Below are 21,798 nucleotides of genomic sequence, written 5' to 3' on the forward strand. Positions count from 1 at the left end.
ATTTGGGTTTAGAGCACCATCATCTTTCCACCAGATCAATGCTACCATCTTAAATAGTCTCTCTGCTTCCTGTCTTGCCCACCTTCAATCAATGTTCCATCCAGCTGCTAGAAGGAGCTTTCTAGATGGAAATAAAATCATGCCAATCCCCTTTCAAATTTTTTTCAACTACTCCTTAAATTCTACTGTTTAATGGTATTGTAATACGATCCATGATCTGCCTCCTTTCAGGCCCTTTCCTCCTCATAATTCTTGTGGAGCTGTATGTCACAGAATCAGCCAGTCTTGTTTTCCCATCTCCAGCCCCATCTCCATCCTCCCCCTACCTTTCTCTTCTACCTCTCTCCTCACTTTTGCTTCTGGACTTCTAGGCACACAGTCCTTTCTTTGCCTTTTCTCCTTCCCTCACCCCCGTCTTCTTGGACAACTAACTCATACAGACTCTTTATTCTGAGCCTAGGAAGCCTTTCCATTTCCCTGGAGCTGGTTAACTCTCTCCCACTTTTGTGCTCCACAGCACCTGCACATTTTCTGTCATAAACTCACCATGCTTTATTAGGCTTCTCTGCTGCATGACAATTAACCCATGGAAACTATTTTTTCCTTGTATCTCCAGTGACTAGCAGAATACCTGGCACATAGCAGGCGATCAGCAAATACTCTTTGAATGAATGAATAAATAATTGGTCAACACTTGCTTTATATTCCCTGAAGGAAGCGTTCAGGAAGAAGAAATGAATTACAAATAAATTGACTTGCTACTTGTGTCAACTCTAATAAGAAGCTGTGGAATATAGTATCTGTGTCATCCTGGTCTTTGCTTTGCTATGGATGGGAAAATATCAAATAAAGAGGGCTCTTGAAGTCCAGTTGATTTGCTATCTTAAAAAAAATGATACTATGATGTGTAGAATTAATTTCTATGAACTTGATGGCCCGAACCACCCCCTTAAATGACCTGACATCATTCTTTACCCTATTTGTACTGCTTTTACTTGTCAAAGTGGTTAATATTGGTAGACAAGGGGCTAAATAGTAAAATCTCTGACATGCTAGAGTCAGAAAGAATGTTTTGTGGTTCATAAAGAAAGAATCCTCTTTTTGCTCAAGGCAGAGATGTATTTTTAGTTTGGGCTTAATCTGAAAGCTACTCTTTCTGTCTGCAAAGAGGAGAACGTCAGATGCTTTTCCACTGAAGCAGAGGAGGTGAAATACAGAGGCTCTCAATGAGAGAAATACAGAGATGGAAAATAAGGCCAAAGAAGAAGAAGCCATGCCCGAGACAAGGAGCAACCAGCAGTGAAAGTTGAAACTACTCTTAGAAATAGTTGATGAAGGCTCTGCCTTTAAAATTATAACTTTGATTATTCATCAAGAGGCTGGAAAGTTTCTACCAGTTATGTTAAAGCAGCCCTGCTAGGAGGACTCTTTCATCACAGAATGATATTGAGAAGAGGCTCATCAGAACGTGTATAATCTGTGAATTTTGCATATCCAAAACAGACCTCATACAGAACATATAGCCTATAAATTATTATGAAATCCTCCATGGAAAATTGTGTGGTGACAAATGCAAGGTCATTATTAGCTACAGCCAGCACCTGTGACTCTTTTCTTAATGGTACCTCAATTTTCATTTAATTGACCAGTATTTCCCCACACAAACTACTTACTTGGAGAATGGGAAGCTTAAGTCATCAGTATGTTACATTCTCCTGGCCCCAGCATTGGCTCTTTGCTGGTCATATGGTCTAAGTGATCAAAACAGAGTAAACCTTCTAACATTTGCATAGGATTTCTGGACAAAAGCATTTTCTCTCATCCTCTGTACCCGTGAATGTGTGATCTGAGAAGTTAAAACTATCTCGTGATTTGATTTCAAGAGGAATAAGACAGAGTCAGAGTTAGGGATAAAACCACCTGATTATTATATTGTCTCTCAAGTCTTCCAAATATACAAGTCCATCAATTTATGATTGTTTAAGCTAGTTCATGTTCATTTTTCATTTACTTACGACCCCAAATATTCCAACATGGCTGTTTTATATATTGGGTATTAAAAATTGTGAAAATTCTTTTGAGAGTAAAGCATATGTAAGGAAGAAAACCAACATATGATTCATTCATTCAATAAATATTTATTGAGAGTCTATTATGTACCAAGCTCCATTCTAGCCTCTGGTATACCATGGCCAATGAGATAGATGGGAATACAGATATTAAACTAGCAAATACAACATGGAGTGCTAACAGTAGGTATGGGCTACTTATGGGCACATAATGAGACCATATTATCTTGTTTAGGAGATGCAGGGCAGGCTTCTCAGCAGGAGGGAAATTTCTTGTAAGAATATAAAAATCAACATGTGTATGTGTGCACGCATATATGTGCTCATTGAGGGAATACCCAGCATAGGAAACAAATAGCATGTAGAAAAACTCAGAAATAGGAGTCAAAGGACATGAAAGAAATTCAGTCTTGTTAAAGCACAGATATGGAGAGCTGGAGAGGGTTGTAGTGTGAGACCAAGCAAGGAAGGTAGAAAGGAGTAGATAGAGAACTACCCATGTTAAAGAGTTGAGGCCATCCTAGGAGCCCTAAGAAGGTATCGAAGGGTATGAAGCAGAGGGATGACATGATCTAATTAACCATCTTGTTGACCCAAGAAAGACAACCTGGAAGTAACAAACTAGTGGGGTGACAAATTCAAGACCAGTGGAGGCAATTATAAGAAATGCAGCAGTTAGGGAAATGCGTCTATTGGGGTAAAGTAGTATTGTACAGATTTTTTTTTTTTTTTTTTAAAGAGAGAGGAAGGGAAGCAGACTCCCCGCCGAGCAGAGAGCCCAACATGGGGCTCGATCCCCGGACCCCGAGATCATGACCTGAGCCGAAGGCAGAGGCTTTAACCCACTGAGCCACCCAGGCACCCCAGTATTGTACAGATTTGACAGAGGAAGTTGGAGAGTGAGCCCAGGAGTAAAAGGGAAGAGGTTCGGATAGAGACACACAAAGGAGGGATGGAAGTGCCAGGAAGAGCCACACAGGGTGGGAGAAACAGAGTGCTGAGTGGTTATCCCTGGAGTCACCTTGCTTTTGGAGAGAAACAGGTCAGTTTGTCCAATGCAAGCCAGTTGTCACTGTGACGCAATTACAGATTCACACCATGATGAATGCATTTGATTTAGACTGTTGCTCAAGTTAAAAAATAGTTTTCTTCACCTAGGTCATTCTCTATAGTGAATAGATAATTCTTTTCAAATGTATACCTATCTACATGCATTTCACATTATCTAGAATATAGCTGAGAAAGCCACTTTAGTTTTATCACATTTAAATAGTTATGACATTGGTTTGTGTAGGTTTTTCTTCTTGTTTCCATTCTCTGGGCAGGGGATGTAGTAGAAGGAGTGGAGACCTTAGATTTACTCAGTCCTTGGACTGAATTTTGACTATTCCCACTTACTGGCTGTGAAGCATTGGGAAAATTAATCTCTTCATGTCTCCATTTTCTTATATCTTAAATGACTATTCTTTTTTTTTTAATTGATTTTTTTAAAAAAATGTAGCATAACAGTATTCATTGTTTTTGCACCACACCCAGTGCTCCATGCAATCTGTGCCCTCTATAATACCCACCACCTGGTACCCCAACCTCCCATCCCCCGCCCCTTCAAAACCCTCAGATTGTTTTTCAGAGTCCATAGTCTCTCATGGTTCACCTCCCCTTCCAATTTCCCCCAACTCCCTTCTCCTCTCTAACTCCCCATGTCCTCCATGCTATTTGTTATGCTCCACAAATAAGTGAAACCAAATGATAATGGACTCTCTCTGCTTGACTTATTTCACTCAGCATAATCTCTTCCAGTCCCGTCCATGTTGTTACAAAAGTTGGGTATTCATCCTTTCTGATGGAGGCATAATACTCCATAGTGTATATGGACCACATCTTCCTTATCCATTCATCCGTTGAAGGGCATCTTGGTTCTTTCCACAGTTTGGCGACCATGGCCATTGCTGCTATAAACATTGGGGTACAGATGGCCCTTCTTCTCACTACATCTGTATCTTTGGGGTAAATACCCAGTAGTGCAATTGCAGGGTCATAGGGAAGCTCTATTTTTAATTTCTTGAGGCATCTCCACACTGTTCTCCAAAGTGGCTGCACCAACTTGCATTCCCACCAACAGTGTAAGAGGGCTCCCCTTTCTCCACACTCCCTCCACATGTTGTTTCCTGTCTTGCTAATTTTGGCCATTCTAACTGGTGTCAGGTGATATCTCAATGTGGTTTTAATTTGAATCTCCCTGATGGCAGGTGATGATGAACATTTTTTTCATGTGTGTGATAGCCATTTGTATGTCTTCATTGGAGAAGTGTCTGTTCATATATCCTGCCCATTTTTTGATATGATTATCTGTTTTGTGTGTGCTGAGTTTGAGGAGTTCTTTATAGATCCTGGATATCAACCTTTTGTCTGTACTGTCATTTGCAAATATCTTCTCCCATTCCGTGGGTTCCCTCTTTGTTTTCTTGACTATTTCCTTTGCTGTGCAGAAGCTTTTGATTTTGATGAAATCCCAAAAGCTTATTTTCGCTTTTGTTTCCTTTGCTTTTGGAGACATATCTTGAAAGAAGTTGCTGTGGCTGATATCGAAGAGATTATTGCTTATGTTCTCCTCTAGGATTCTGATGGATTCCTGTCTCACATTGAGGTCTTTTATCCATTTTGAGTTTACCTTTGTGTATGGTGTAAGAGAATGGTCGAGTTTCATTCTTCCACATATAGCTGTCCAGTTTTCCCAGCACCATTTATTGAAGAGACTGTCTTTTCTCCACTGTATATTTTTTCCTGTATATGCATTAATTTTTACATTTTGACAATACAGCTTTTGTTTTGATTGGTAGATCCCTATAGTTTATCTGAGTGGCTTTTTTTTTTTTTTTGAGGCACAATTAACATAAAACATCATATAAGTCTCCAATGAGTATGAATAGTATTGTTAATTCTGTTTGCCTTACAGCCAACTCCAAGCCAGATTCTGTCATGCAGGTTTCTTCCTTTCTTTCTTTCTTTTTTTTTTTTTAGAGATGACATCAAATAAAGAAACATTTATTCAAGAAAATTTAGTAAAACTCAGAACAGTGAGTCTAGATTTCAATCATGATGGCTACCTTCTACCCTCCTAGCCCCACCCTTGCTGGGGCTCAGATTAACAGAAACTCCACTCAGGATGGAGTTAAGAATGTGGACTCCCTCCTCCTCACCCCCAGCTCCTGATAGAGATATATGGTATCTTTTTTTTTTTTTTAATTTCTTTTCAGCTAATAGTATTCATTGTTTTTGCACCACATCCAGTGCTCCATGCAACCTGTGCCCTCTCTAATACCCACCAGCTGGTTCCCCCAGCCTCCCACCCCCGGCCCCTTCAAACCCTCAGATTGTTTTTCAGAGTCCATAATCTCTCATAGTTCATCTCCCCTTCCAATTTCCCTCAACTCCCTTCTCCTCTCCATCTCCCCTTGTCCTCACGCTATTTTAAAATGACTATTCTTGTATCAATTTGCTATTGATACATCACAAACCACCTCCAAAACTCAGTGGCTTAAAATAACAAGCATTTATTAGCTTACAGTTGTCCCTCAGGGTCAGCTGTTTTGCGTGTCGCTCATTTATGTGTTTATGCCAACTGAGGGTTGGGTGGGAGCTGCTTTGCTGATCTTGCCTGAGCTGTCCCACATGCCTGGGCTTCAGCTGTAATGGCTCAGCACTGACCCATCTCTCACTCATCCTCCAACAAGACAGCCTGTGCTTGTTCTCATGGAGGCTGGGTGGAATGTGCCATGCCTCTTAACATTCTAGGCTCAGATCTGGCTCCACGTCACTTCTGCTGCTTTCTCTTGGCCTAAGCAAGTTATAAGGCTAGCCTTGTGATTCAAGAGGGTGGAGAAACAGCCCCCCTATTGATGGGAAAAGCTGCAGAGGCACGTTGCAAGGGGTGGGGATCAAGGGAGGGAATGAACAGTGATCATTTTTGGACTCTCCCACATGGTTACTCTGCACAGGTGGAGAAATCAAGGAGAACATACTGGAAGGGCTAGTATAGTGTCTGGTGCCCATATGCTCAGCACCTGGTAATGTCTCCCTTCCTACAAAGACAACAGCAAGATTGGACACGATGCAGATCCCCCACAGCATGCTGCTACAGGGGGAGGTGGTAGAAACAGAGCAGATAAACTTTTTAATCTAAGCCTCAGCATTATCTCTGCCTTTCCCAAGCGGCAAGTGTTTTTAAAAAAGATTTTCAAAAGAGCAAAATTATAGGCCTTGCTTTTAGAAAAAGTAGGCAATGTGGTCTCTCTCTTGCTCTTCTTTCTTTTTTCCCCAAGAATACCCTCAGAATGATAGGACTTCACCTTCTCTTCTCTAGAGGAACAATGCGTTATTTTGGTTTGCCTTTGATCACCGGTGATTCACTTTAAAGGCAGCGCTACTGGAAAAATGCAGAGAGTGGAGTTACAATCAGAAAAATGACTATGTAAAAAATGGCATGTTCTGACTTTCTGTCTTTGTTTCCCAGAAGGTTTTTGGAGTTTTGTGTCTTTTTTTTTTTTTTTTTTTTTTTTTTTTTTTTTTTTTTTTTTTGTCACTTCTTCATTCCTTTACCAGTTGAGAACCAGCAGCCAGGCTAGGGAAAGGTGGGCTTCCTGTAGAATTTGCAGAGAAGACATTTGACCCAAAGATGACAAGCAGATAAAGGAAGGTTTTTACTTACAAAATAGGCCAAAATGATGGATTAAGTTAAATTATCATTCTGGTAACATCACAAAATGTATCAAAAACCTGAAAATTATACAGTTTTCACCTCAACTAGTCTAACTTCATCCTAAGAGAACAAGTGAGAAACTTGTGTGTGTGTGTGGTGTGTGTGTTTAAAATAAGTCTTTAATTTGGGATAATTTTAGATTTACAGAAAAGTTGTGAAGATAGTACAGAGAATTTCCATATCTTCTCACCCATTTTTTCCTAGTGTTAACATATTATATTACCATGGAACATTTGTCATAAACCAGCACTGTTATATTACTATTAAGTCAACTCTAGACTTCATTTAGATTTCACCAGTTTTCCCCTTAATACTCTCTCTGTGTTAGGATCCTATCTAGGGCACCACATTCCATTTATTATCATGTTTCAATATCCTCCAGCCTATGATAGTTTCTTGGTCTGTCTTTCTTTCCTTCTTTCTTTCTTTTTTTTTTTAAGATGTTGACAGTTTTGAGAAAGACTGGTGGAGTATTTTATAGAATGCCCCTCAATTTGGAGCACCTGGCTGGTTCAGTCATTTAAGTGTCTGACTCTTGATTTATGCTTAGGTCATGATCTCAGGATCCTGAGATCAAGCCCTGTATTGGGCCCCAAGCTCACTAGGGAGTCTGCTCGAGATTCTCTCTCTCCCTCTGCCCCTCCCCACAACTCATTCTCTCTATCTCTCTCTCTCTCTCTCTCAAAAAATTTTTTAAAAAATCCCTCAATTTGTGTTCGCTATTTTTCTTATGATTAGACTGAGATTACGGATTTTTGGGAAGAATACTACAGAGGTGCACTTTTTGGTATTCTTGTCATATTACATCAGGGTACATGATATAAATGCTCATTGAAGCATTATATACAATAGTGGGAAATTGGAAATAAATGCCCCAAGAGGATTAGTTTAGCATATTTTGTTACAACCATATATGGGGATGGCTCATAGCCATTATAAATTATGATGTATGTTAATATTTTAATTTTATGATTTTATTTATTTATTTGATAGAGAGAGCACACAGGCTGGAGGAGCTGTGGAGGAAGAGGGAGAAGTGGACTACCTGCTGAGCAGGGAGCCTGATGTGGGGCTGGATCCCAGGACCCTGGGATCATGACCTGAGCCAAAGGCAGACATTTAACCAGCTGAACCACCCAGGCACTCCATTATTTTTAGATAATACCTATATGAAAAGCAAAGCAGGATATATAATAAGATTGAATTTCATAATAAAAATATCTTTATGTATACATGGTTTGGAAACTCTGCATATGGCCCCACAAGAGGCCTATAAGGAAGACACTTCCATTCTAGAATCTGGTCTTGAGGGCCTTATGGATGGGCCCACTCCTGTTATAGCAGTGTACCTTCCTCCCATAGGAGCCGGTGTCCACTGCCATACAGGGTCCACACTGTGACTCCGGAAGCTGGTGGCCTTCCTGAGGCAACTGTGCACATCAGAAAGTTATATCCCAGGAGAAGGAGTACATGTTTTTCAAAGATACGATATACATAATGGCATTAGTGATGTCTCCTAGAATTATTGCAAGGAGTAGACAAGGTAGCACACAGAGAGAACATGTTTGAAAATATTTGACCCATGTTGGTCAACCCTGAAGAATTATTAAGAAAACAGAAGCAACAGGAAGAGTAGGTCTTAAGGAAAGGGATTCCGCTGAGGCTAATCCTGTTCTTCCTTTAAATATCCTTTGTGGACATTTGGATTCATTCTTCCAGAAATAACCCTCTGGTGATTGCCTGAGTTTACTTCCCAGAGGTCTTTTTTATCATTGACATTAATGGGAGCAGATTTTGTCTTTAGTCTATGGGATGGAAGTAAGTTCCCATTCAGGGGGTTTCTGTGGATTATCCTTGTAGTGTTCATTTTCTGTTCTGTGTTTGCCCTGGATTATATGATCCTGCAGAATGAGGGTAATCAATGTGTTTGTCAACTCCAGGACCTAGGATGGTGTTTGGCACAGACTAGATGCTCAAAATCTGTTAAATTAATAAAAATAACAAGATAAGTCCTCTGTCCTGTTGAAGCCTCCTCACACCCCTTTCATCCTTCCTTTCTCTTTCTCCCTTTAAGGAGTTGGTGTGGTGTAACTGCCTCTCTTGACCAAACTCTTAAAACTGACCATTAAGAATATAAATAATTTTCTACCTCCGGGCCTTTGCACTTGCTTTCCCCCTTCCTCCTGGTCTATATGCTGCTCATGTCTTACTTTTTAGTGTTCAGACCAAATGTTCTCTCTGTAGGGGACCTTTTTTGGCAACCCCATTTAATATTTTCCAGTTACTCCCGTCTCATCACACTTTTTCTTTCTTTCACAAGGCTTATTATAATCTATAGTAGTTCTTCCTTTTCTACTTTTCTCTCTCATTCTCCTCTCTCCCTGACTCTCAATCTCATTTTCTCTTTTTCATTTCCAACTTGATTGACAACTCCATGAGGGCAGAGACCTTTCCAGTCCAGTCCATCATTGTATCCCTAACTTTACAATAATGCTCAATAAATATCCAGTGAATGAATTCAATGAAAAGACACTTGCTCTAGGATGTCCCCAACTCTATTATTTTTCCTCTCTAATCTGCCTCAATTTAACACTAATATCTGGTCACCACTTCCTTTTTAACATTCTTCAGTGTCTTCTGGCTGATTTCTAAATGATTGATTTCATAGAACATACCATAAAACATATTTCTTGGTTTGTCCTTGGCTCATAAATACTTATATTTTACCAGGTAAAGACATTTTAAAAAAATGACAAGCCAGGGCACCTGGGTGGCTCAGTTGGTTAAGTGTCTGACTCTTGATCTCAGCTCAGGCCTTGATCTCAGGCTTGGGAGTTCAGGCCCTGTGTTGGGCTTCATGCTGGTTGTGGAGCCTACCTGAGGGAAAAAAAAATGGTTAAGACCTCACAAACAATTGATGATAAGACTATAGTGACTGAGATTTAAATGAAAAAAGAAATGAAGAGACCATCTCAAAAATTTAGCTGTTCAAAAAACTTATTTTTCTCATTTCACTGTGGATTAAGGAAAATGTTGGAAATTCAAGGTTTGGGAGTAAATGACTCATGGAATAAAATCAAATCTCTGTAAGTAAGTCTTGCATGGCCCTTTGTATAGGCCCAACTTGCTTGTTTGCTTCAGTCTTTGCTCTTTTGTCCCGCTTTTTGCCCCAGATGTAGCAGATTACTCAGTTATCTCAGGTTCCTTGACCAGGCCATGCCTGCTTTTGACTTGGAACATTTGTGTTGTTTCCTTAGCTTTTTGCTCTATACCTGCCTAGTCAATTTCTATAGGTTATGAATATAAATACTATTAGTCTTTTCTGTGGTGGAAAAAAAATCAAAACCATGAGAAAAGTGATACAGAGAATGGAATGAGAGCCTTGACATAAGCATGTATGGACCAGAATCTGATGATACTCACCAGGAGAATTTCATTATGCAGTTGTGGCCAGAGCCAAGTAGCCTGGACTGGAAACTCCTCTCTCTAACTAACTAACTACACAGATTTTGACAAGGGACTCAGTCTCAGCATTACCAAACAAGACAAAACAAAAAAGATGTGATATGCACCTTGTTAAGTTGCCTTGAGACTTAAATATGATAATGTTAAATCATTAAGCCAAGTTGCTGACACAAAGAACAGGTTCACATATTATTTTCTTTTCCTATAGACATTTATCAACCTCTTCTTCAGGAAAATGGAGAGCAAAGCTGTTCTTCAGCCAAACTATAAAATATGGGATGATTATTTTGGGTACCATTAATGTCCTATTTCCTCTCTTTTGGCCCACTTGGCATATTGAAATGAATGATTAATAATTATCTCATTGTGGGTACATACATTTTTTGTTTCTTTCAGCCAAGATCTTGTCCTGTACTCTATCCAAAGTAAAGGAAAATGGAAAGAAAACTGTTTATCCAGTCACTAATAGAAAATTGTTCAGGTGAGTTTCCGAGGGCATATCAGTTAGAAATAATACTTGGCTGTTACAAAAAGCTGAAAACAGTGGCTCATACCAATTGGTAGTTTTATTTTTCTAATAATAAAATTGGTGATAATGTGGTCGACTTCATGTCCCCAAAGACCCAGGGTTCTTTTATCTTTCTGCTTAGGCTTCCTTGGCAAATATTGCTGCTTCATAGTCACATGATGGCTGACCTACTGTCACCTTCAGGCAAAAAGAAGGGTGGGGTAAGCAGGTAAGAAAATAAAGGTACATGTCAACTGAGTCAGTATGTTCTTCCCTTTTAAGACTGTCATAGAAACTGTCCTATAACTTCCACTGCCATCTCAGTAGCTAGACTGGTGTTGCATAGCAAAAATTTCTGTGATGATGGAAATGTTCTATATCTGATCTGAGATGGTTAGCCATTTGTGACTATTAGCATTTAAAATGTGGCTGGTATGACAGTGAAGGGAGCCATCAACAAAACAAAAAGAGAACCTACAAAGGGTGCCTCAGTGGCTCAATTGGTTAAGCATCTGACTTTGATTTCTATTCAGTTTATGATCTCAGGGTTGTGAGATCCAGCCCTACCCTGGGCTCTGCTCTGGGCATGGTGCCTGCTTAAGATTCTCTCTCTACCTCTCGTTTGCACACACTCTCTCTCTGAGGAAAAAAAAATTTTTTTAAAGAAAAAAGGCAACGTACTGAATGGGAGAAGATATTTGCAAATGAGATATCCAAAATATATAAGTAACTTATATAACTCAATAAAAAAACCCTACAAAAAACCAATCTGGTTAAAAAGTGGGGAAAGGACACAAATAGACATGTTTTTGAATTCATATAGATGGCCAATAGACACATGAAAAGATGATCAACGTCACTAATCATCAGGGAAATGTAAATCAAAACCATGGTAAGATATTACTTTACACGTGCCAGAATGGCTAAAATGAAAAAGACAAGAAATAATGAGTGTTGGCAAGAATATGGAGGAAAAGAGATTCTCATGCACTAGTGGGAGGAATGTAAATTGGGGCAGCTACTGTGGAAAACAGTGTGAAGTATCCTTGAAAGACAAAAAATAGAAATATCATATGGTCCAATGATTCTACTACTGGGTATTTACCTAAACAAAACAAAAGCATTAATTTGAAAAGATATATGTACCCCTATGTTCACTGCAGCATTGTTTATAATAGCCAAGATATGGAAGCAGCGTACATGTCCATCAATAAAGGATGGATAAGGAGGATGCTACACACAGAGAGATATTGCACAGCCATAAAAAAGGATGAGATCTGGTGACGAATGGACCTAGAGGGTACTATGCTAAATGAAATAAGTCAAACAGAAAAATATCATAGGATTTCACTCATATGAATCTAAAAAACAAAACAAGTAAACAATAAAGCAGATTCAGATGTATACATACACAGAAGAAACTGATGGTTGCCAGAGGGAAAGGGGGTATGGGCATGGGATAAGGGGTGAAGAGGAGATGTAGATACAGGTTTCTAATTATTGAGCGAATACATCATGGCAATAAAAGGCACAGCATAGGGAATATAATCAGTGATATTATGATAACATATAGTGACAGGTGGTCGGTACACTTGTGATGGGCATAGCATGGTGTATAGAAATGTTGAATTGCTATGCTGTACACCTGAAACTAAAGTAACATTGTGTGCCAACTCTACTTAAATGAAAAAAAGAAAAAAAGAAAAAAAAAAGACAAAGAAAGAAATTGACCCTGCTGGACCTCAGTTGGAGACAGCCATCCCACAGAACTGAGAAAATAAATTTGTTTTTCAAGCCAAAAGTAAAAAATTTTAAACATGTGACTAGGATGACTGAGGAAATGAATTTTTAGTTTTATTTTATTTGAGTGAATTTTAATAAATTTAAGTTTAGTTACATGTGTCTGGTGGCTACCATATTAGTGCAGGGCTGCACCTTTGTCACATGGCGATCTTATCTGCAAGAAAGGCTGAGTAATGACAGTTTGGGGCTGAGCACATTTCCCTGGCCTGTGACATTGTGCTTTTCTTTATAGGGAAAAAAAAAAAAACAAACAAAAATGATTACAGTCTGGGGCACCTGGGTGGTTCAGTGGGTTAAGCCTCTGCCTTTGGCTCAGGTCATGATCTCAGGGTTCTGGTATTGAGCCCCGCATCGGGCTCTCTGCTCAGCAGGGAGCCTGCTTCCTCCTCTCTCTCTGCCTGCCTCTCTGCTTACTTGTGATCTCTGTCTGTCAAATATATAAACAAAAATTAAAAAAAGATGATTATAGTCTAGGCAGATAGCAGTCTCTGCAACAGAGTGATAGATACATACTAACACACATTAAACCAGAAGAATGGAGTCTTAATGGGTTTATCACAAATGTGAGGAGTGGTGTGGCTAGGCAGACATTATGTAGCTAAAAAGCAGAATCCCAGAGCTAGAGTTTGGGTCAAATGCCTTCTTTTCATCATGAGGAGACTGAGGCTTAGTGGGGTGACTGAGATTCTTAATTAAGAGACAAATGGGATAGGGGCGCCTGGGTGGCTCAGTGGGTTAAGCCTCTGCCTTCGGCTCAGGTCATGATCCCAAGGTCCTGGGATGGAGCCGAGCCCTGTGCTGGGCTCTCTGCTCAGCAGGGAGCCTGCTTCCCCATCTCTCTATCTGCCTGCCTCTCTGCCTACTTGTGATCTGTCTGTCAAATAAATAAATAAAATCTTAAAAGAAAAAAAAGAGAGAGAGACAAATGGGATAACCTGCTCTGAAATAAGAGCTGATTTAGCATCCTTTCAAACATCACCTGTGGTATCATGCAAACGCTCAGAAAATGCTCTCTGCCTCTCTCTCTCTCTTTTTTTTAATGCAATGAAGAAAAGCTAGAGGGATTTTGATGCCATCTATTGGTAGACAAAAGTATAAGGCACCCCTTCACAGCATAGCTTGTTACTGATGGGTAAGGCCCCAGAGGTCAAACAGGGTGCCATCTAGAAGCAGCACAGGGGAAGGTCTGATCCCTGTGTCAGCTTGGAACAAGTGTATCACTCCTCTCCTGACTCTTAGCATCCTGGAAAGTCTTTCTTAGAGCTTTCCTTTCTGCTTTCCAGTAATACAACATTTCTCAGGCATTTACAGAAACGCAGAGGAAGACCTATCAGTCAGTTCTCAAAATCACATGAAAAAGAAAAAAAGAACACATTTGTTTGAGCTATAAATAACCCTGGGGGGAAATGCAAGGTTTTTATTTGAATCAAAGCTTCAAAAATAAATCCTGTTATTTACAGCCATCCCTTTGATTCGTTGAGTATGTAACCATCCTACAGCTTGAAAGGAAAAAAGAAAACAAATTCAATTTCAAAACAAAATGCTCACCCTGACTCACTCAAGGAAGGATCCAGGGTTTTTAATGCAGGGCATTGACTCTGCCTGTTTTTCCCCTTCATCATCTGCTTCCCTTAAAAAATGGTATCAACTGCATTGGTAAGAATTCACATTTCTTCCCTTTTGTTCCCTGGCTCCATTCCAGCATTTCCCTTGTCACACTGATGGGTGGAGTGCCTTTCATATTGGCACAGGACAGTGAGCGGATGTCTCCCCTTATGTTAACCAACAAAGACCCGGCGAGGGGATCTACTCAGAGCCGGAGCCTCCTTTGCGTCTTGGGAACACCAGTGGCACCGTGACTTTGTGGCTTGGATTTAGACAATTTTGATGATGGCTGTAGAACCCAGCAGCTCAGAATCCACGAAAAGGAGAATTGGAAGGAGGTGAGTGATACAGATAACGGGATGTCATGTCACAATTGTTGAAGGGACTCTGGCTGGTAAGCAACTTGCTGTGGGGGCAGTAACTGCAACCATAGTTCAGTAGTGGGTTATAGATCTTCATTTACAGAGATAAGCTGTTGATTTCATATGAGAGGTGGGAGTAAATTCTCCTTTATGTGCCCTGAGAAGAGCCTCTTTGAATTTACCTTCAGTGTCCTGCCTTGAAAAAAAAAAAAAAACAATTCCAAGTTTCTGGAAAAAACTGCATGTGTGTTCTGCACACTGACTTGCAGGCAACTGTTTCTAATTAGGGAGCTGAAGCCGGCTGGCAGGGGAAACCATATTTGTCATAAGTTGTGGCATTGCATTTAGTTTGCGTGTCTGTGCTTTTAACATGGGGGCCAGAGATGATTGTACTGGGTTCTTCCCTATGGGTTCTGACTGTATTCTTCATTCTTTTCCATGGTTCATGTATTCAGCCAATCTGCCTTGTCCCTTCAGAGCCTGCTTCCATTAATACTTCCATTAATAATTATATTAATTATATTAAACATTAATTATAATACTTCCATTAATACTCCATTGATACTCCCTTCCATTAATACTTCCATTAATACTCTCATTAGCCCAGTCTGGGCTTTCTGACCACTCAAACCCCAGGTTTGTTGTAGAAATCATGAAACCTACCTGGGCAGATTGTTGAGAAAATTAGATGGGATAGTCAACAGAGTGCCTAACAGATTGCCTGGAAATAGTACATGCTCAGCATGCCTCAAAAATAAGAGGTTTGTGTTAAATGATCTCTAAGGTAGTTTTAAAAATCTAATTTAACTAATGTTTATTGACTGCTAAGGACAGGTGTCGAACTCAGCATTGGGGTCACAATCACAAACAAGACACCAAAACAGATCTTTGCTTCACAGGACTTAAATTTAAGGGAACAAAATCAACAGGCAAAGAAATCACTTTCCTTTTATTCCCTTTCATCTTTGCAAGTACAATCCAGCTCAAACTTTAATTCAAGTTCATTACCGAGGCTGCTACTTCTTTTTTTTTTTTAAAAGATTTTATTTATTTACTTGACAGACAGAGATCACATGTGGGCAGAGAGAGAGAAAGGGGGAAGCAGGCTCTCTGCTGAGCAGAGAGCCTGATGCGGGGCTGGATCCCGGGACCCTGAGATCATGATCTGAGCGAAGGCAGAGGCTTAATCGACGGAGCCACTCACGTGCCCCACCAAGACTACTTCTTAATTAAACCTGAAATACTTTCTGACTTAATATTTTCATATTTAGTAAACATAGGCTGACTTTATATGCTCAGCATCGATCCCCCTATTCCCGGTGGGAAGATCTTGAAACTGTAATGGAGAACTATCCCTATGTTTCACTCTGAGTTAATGTGGATCAGGTGGTGGTCCACTCTGGCTCCAGGAGTGGGACAGAGCCCACGGAATGCTCCCACACACAGCACCCTGGTGCTTCAGTGCGATCCCATATCCTGGGGTGCATTCATTGGCTTATGTTTAGCCACATGACCCAAGTTTTTCAAATCAAAGTGAATCAAAGGAGCTTTGGTATATAGGCAAGCTCCCTAAGATCCTAGGGTCAATGTTTAGTGTTATCTTACTTCAGAAGAGAGGTGAGCTGAGGGAAGAAATATATTATTGTTTTTTTCCTTCTGAAGACTCTTCTCCCACATCTCAAACATCTTCCTAATTGCCTTGATAGAACCATTAGTGGGGCACCTGCTCCTTATTGCATTATTTCTCCATCTATGCCCTTTGAAATTGAGAATTCTGGTTGGTGAAAAATTCTTGGCCGATAACCTCTTCACATGAAGAGAAGCCTTGTTAAGAGGATGGGGAGGAAGAGCGGCCTCTCTCCCTGCATTCCTGTCCATATTATATTGTAACATCTCCATGTCCACCCGATGTCAGAGACAGCCTTTTTTTCTAACCCTTAAGGATTCTGAAGCCCAATATGTGATTCTGACGATACCTGAGAGATACAGTGTGGCAATATGCTGACAGGGTAGTTGTCTAGTTTATTTGCTGTTGCAGAAACAACAAGACACGATGCGCAGTAAGTCTCTCTATTGCTCGTTTATCTGAATTTGACTTTGAATAAGTTTTGGAACAGGAAAACCATACTTGCTTCCTAAAGTGCTTCACGACATGTGGCAGTGGTTACCCCTTACATAAGACAACATGTTTCTGTATATTTTAAAACATAGTACTCTCTGAGTTAATTTCTTTATCTTATACTTATTTGTGAGATGGATGTATTCAGGAACACGTGTGATGAAAAGTCTCCTCCATTCAATTATTTATGCATTTATGTACTAAAAAAAAAAATAAATATTCGTCTCCTACCATATGCCAAGCACTTTTGTGCGACCCCAAAGATACAGAAGTGGGCAATATCAGATCTTCATTTTTGGTAGCAGTTGAACATCCATTCAAGAAGTTTCCTTGAATGTGTGCAGGAAGAAGTATCGCTCGCACGCCCTCCCAGATATGACCGCTTTATTCTGAAGTGGAGATGAGGTCTAAGCATTTGGAGAACTCCGTTACCGTCCCCAGGAGCCCGGCGTGAGCGACGGAGCCCCGCGGGCAGCACGCCCCCGCATCCAGTGCCCGCGCTGGGCGGGGCCGCGGACTCGCGTTCCCGGGGCAGGGCTCGCCTCCGCCGGAACCCCCCAGGGGGCGCTCGCGCCGAGGTTTCCCAACTAGTATCTCGCCGGTTGCCGGGCGCATGGGTTTCGTCAGAAGGTGGAAACCTCTCTGAGAAGCTGCCATCTCCCCACCACCCTCGCGTCCCCGTCTCTTCCTTCCTCCCGTCTCCTCTCTGTTCCCTCTGGCTTCCTCCCCGTACCTTCCACTTACTCTCTGAGTTCACTGAGAGCTCAGCCTCCACCTCCAACATTTTCACCCTTTCCCCAGCCCCCACCTCCAAGGATGGAGTCCGGGTTTCCGGAGAGACCAAACTCCCCTCTCAGCATCTTTCCGGTCCGCTGTTGCTAAACTGGCCTGAGAGGACGAGGGGGGAGGGCGTCCGACCCCCGCCTCACACCACCACCAACTACACCACCAACCACCTCCACTCCAGAGCCGGATTCTGCATCCTCGGGGTAGGACAGACCTCGTCCCAGGCTCGATTCTCTTCCTACTCTTCGAGGTTGGTACCTCCAGGTAAGTAGATGCCAACTCCGCATTCCTGTGTTCTTTGGGGCGTTGCGATGGCAAAGTCCTTCGGGGCTGCTGCGTAGCAAGACCAACTTTTGAGATGCGCTGGTTTCGCTCAGATTTGCTTATCACTGCTGCTGCTGTTTTAAGAAGCAGCTAGGAGCACAGTCTTTAATCCGAGGGAACTTTCATCCCATGCATCTCGTCTTCTGGTGTCCGCTCAACTCGCCTCGGTGGGGTGGGGCGCGCGGGGTGGGGAGCAAGCCCGCGGAGGGGACGGCAGCACACCCGCCGGGGATCCGGTCCTGCAAGCGGTGGCGGGGGGGAGTGGGGCATTGCCGTCTTAGAAATCGGGGAGGGGGAGGGGAGGAGAGTCCTTGCTGAAGTTGCAGCCTCCCCCTCTGACAGTGAGAAAGCTTTGGGAAATTGTAGCGGTGGCCAGTCCTTGATCTAGCTGCTGTTGGATTTAGCCTCTCAGCTTCCTTCCTCCACCCCCCTTACAATAGGTCCCAATAGTATGTAATTGTGGCCGGGCCTCTCGGGCTTAAAACTAATCAGTAGGCTTGCAAGTCCTTTGATTCAACCAAGTCCCTCAGCTCTCCTTCTGTTAAAGTAGCCATGAGGGAATGGGGCCAGGGGTGGGACTGGAGGGACCACCAAACAGCTAGCCATGGCCAACTAAAGAGATCAGAACCCCTTGTAGGATAAGAGAAGCCCGTGGATCGTTAGGGCAGAATCCAGGGAGACAATTTGGAGGTGATCCATGCTAAGTCTCAGTGCTGATGACTATCCAGTGGGGAGCTGGCTGAAATACTCTTAGGAAGATGCACTCTTTTCCTTTGAAAGAAGTGGGTGGGCTTTAAGGCCCCAGTTCCCATCCTGCCCTCCAGATCCCACCGCACCCCCCAGGCGTCCTTGCAAGACTGGCTTCCAGTCCCAGAATTTGGGAGTCTCCAGGAAGTATCATAGACTGCAGCGGTGATCCCAGGGGTTCAAGCTTGGGAAATTCGGGCTGTGGGGGTTCCCGAGGTGGAGGGAGGGAAGATGGGCAGAGAAGTGGTGGTGGATAAGTTAGGGAGGGGTGAGTGTCCTGGGAAACTTTGTAAGAGAAATAACTGGAAAGAACAACCCTTCCCCACCCCTCTCCCCCATCATACTTATTGGCCCACTGATGCTATAGGATTTCAGTGTCTTTTGGGAGGAGATGCCTCATTCCTCTACATCTGTGTTCAAAACTATGCAAAACCAACCCTCATTCCCTTGTTTCCTCTTGTTGCTTTGCCAGGGATTTTTAAAGCACTGCTCTGATTGTTTTGGCTCACGTGGTTTTCGTTTTCCTAAACAGCATTTTTGAGCTGTCCAAGGTATTTAAAGTGTCCTTAAACTGATACTAAAGCCTAGTAGTCTTTGTGAAAAATCATCTTAACTTCAAATGAAATATTGTTTTCTCCTTGTTCCTTCGATTGCCCTCTTAACAACCCCTATTCTCAAAGATGCTTGTGGGGTGGGGTTTTTTGTTTTTTGTTTTTAGTTTTTTTTTTTTTTTTGGCTTTTCATCAAAAAAAAACCTCTCTCCCCAGAAACACCAACTTTCCTAGAGCATAGATGTTATGAATCCTTGACAATGTATTGTAGTTAGTATACACTGGTTAACCTGCGTTAGTACATCCCCCCTCCCCCCAAGAGCCAGAGACAAACAAGAATTTTACTTATTTGATGCTCTTCAAGTTTAGGAAGGTCCCACTTCTTTTTATTACTCAGCAGATAAGACAGAGCTCAGGATGGCTATTGCTGTGATTAAATAACTTCTGATGTTTTCATTTCCCTTACTAAGCTGCCATTTCTAGGTTAAATTAATTTTATGGACTTGTCTATTTTTAAAGAGAGACTGACAGAGTTGCTCTTGCAGATCAGGGGTCTGAGCTCAGAGTAGGTCAAAGGTATTCACATGTAGGTAAGTGGATCAAAATAGAAGGGCTGGCAAATACAGAGAGGACACCTGTGTTAAGTGCATACTAATGAAGACCAGAATCTCCTCATTTATCTCTGATGGAAAGATTATGACAGCTTTACAAGAACAAACTCAAATCACATCAAAACCAGGTGATGTTCCCTGGGCATTACATAAAAGGAAGTATCAGTCCATAGCAGGAGTGGATGTTGAATCCCTGGCAGTTTTGAATGGTTGGGTGAGGAGAGCTTGCCTGTAATGGAACCAAAGGTCTATTCATGTGTTACCATGTGAAAACTCTCTTGGCCGTCAAACTTTACCTTTCCCGTGAGTGGTCAGCCTCATTTTTATCCTTCCAGACACACTCCTAGTATAATTTATTGGAAGCAGGCCCAGATGGGGTCCAGCGAGTTTCCCAGCATGAGACAACCACTTCACTGGAGTTTCTAAGTATTTCTTTCAACACAGTAGCTCTGAGGTTTGTGATTGTTTTTAAATTGTACTTAAAAGACTTCCTGTTTATCTCTAGGTCTCTGGTAGCAACATGGCATTTTGCTTGAATCATTGATTTTTTTTTTTTTTTAGGGTAATCCTGCTTTTAGATGTTTTAATTAAAAAGTCTCTGTATTAAAGTGTTTCTTAATCTGCATGTGGATTTCTGATTAAAACATACCTCATTCCAGTTAGTAGGAAAAAAGGTGTTAATCTATTTCCAAAGAAGTTTTATGTAGTATTCCAAAAAATAGGAATATTTGATTCTTCCTATCACCAGATGATTTGAGTCCATCATGACTAAAAACCTTAAGATTTTAGTGACTATAAAAAATAACCACAGAGAAAAAAAGTGGGTCAATAGTGGAATCTTTATTCTCATCTGTGTTTGAATCTTTTGGAACCCAACTGAATGTTTTCATATGGTTTGCAGCAAACCTTTTTAATGTACCTTGAAACATAATACTCTGGATCATTATGACCACCTTTATTCATATAAAGGATTTTTCCATTTGGAGGCAAATGTGTTGGAGGTGAACAGTTGATGTTATGTGTCATTAATGCCCACACTTTCAGGAGGATTTGAATCCAGAACGAAGAGTGAGAAGGGCACTTTGATGGCATCAACCTGACAGACTGGGAGAAAGGCTCTACACTAATAGGGAAAGTCACTTCAGGAGTTTTTGTATTTTTTAGCTAGAGATATGGCCAGAAGATCTGTATTTCATTCATTCTGAAGAAGAAAAAGGCTAAATTTGTTCTTTATGTTTGATCTTTCCATTTTTGTTTTGTTAATATTTTAAAACAAAACAAAAACCCCTTTGGATGATATGGTCACCCAAAGTCATATTGCCTTGGCAACAGTAGCCAGTAACCCAGAATCACAAAATACCCAAACAGGACATTTAAAATGCATTTAAAATAAAAATGTCACATGGTTCAAGACCCTTCTATAGTGCATCAGAACTGACCTTCCAGCCTACAATAATAGAATTCCATTTCACTCTCCCTTTCTCTGAATTAAATGTAGGTGATAAAGAACAGATTATAGAACTTTAATTCTTTTTTAGGATATCCTAAAAGTTCTATAATGGTTTTCCTTTTGAGGGAAGTATGTTATGTAAATGAGTGGGTTGGAGTTACAAATCCATTCTTTGAATAAGGTGTTTATGTGGAAGTTGGTGAAAGTCCAAAATCAAGCTCAATAATTGGATCAGGCATGGTGTGCTGCCTTTTGTATGATATTGGAAGTAGATGATAGATAGTAAGGCCTTAGTTAGCACTAAATTCACTGAGTGGATGCCTGCTAACACGTGGGACTGCATAATAAAGACATCGCAGTGCCTGCATATACTTCCCATCTTTTCTGTGCTAGGAATCTCATTTATGTGGGAGCTTTCTGTTTCGTCTATGAATTACTAAATATATATGATATAGTATATGTTTTCCCTACGTAGGCAAAGCCCAGAAAGTCCTTTCTCTGGCTCTTGTATTCTTTGGAAAGCCTCTTGACAACCACTAGCTTTTAGGTCAGTAAATATTGGAGGTTTGAAAGCCAGTTTCGAAAAATAAAAGTGATTGGTAAGGATGACTTATTTGGAAAGGTTTATTCCAGTTCTCT

General features: G+C 41.1%; 1 protein-coding gene across 1 annotated transcript in view; it reads left to right on the forward strand.

Annotated features, from left to right (window-relative positions):
- Positions 1-17,275: 17,275 nt before the first annotated feature.
- The window catches only part of CPNE4 (copine 4), a 484,610-nt gene continuing 480,087 nt past the window's right edge, over positions 17,276-21,798 (forward strand). The window contains exon 1 of the mRNA XM_004762506.3: positions 17,276-17,740. The gene's annotated coding sequence lies outside the window, so the exon portion shown is untranslated. The remainder of the gene's footprint in view (positions 17,741-21,798) is intronic.

This window comes from Mustela putorius, unplaced genomic scaffold (genome assembly GCF_011764305.1).
Source record: "Mustela putorius furo isolate JIRA1106 unplaced genomic scaffold, ASM1176430v1.1 tig00003834_pilon_pilon_pilon, whole genome shotgun sequence".
NCBI classification, from domain to species: Eukaryota; Metazoa; Chordata; class Mammalia; order Carnivora; family Mustelidae; genus Mustela; species Mustela putorius.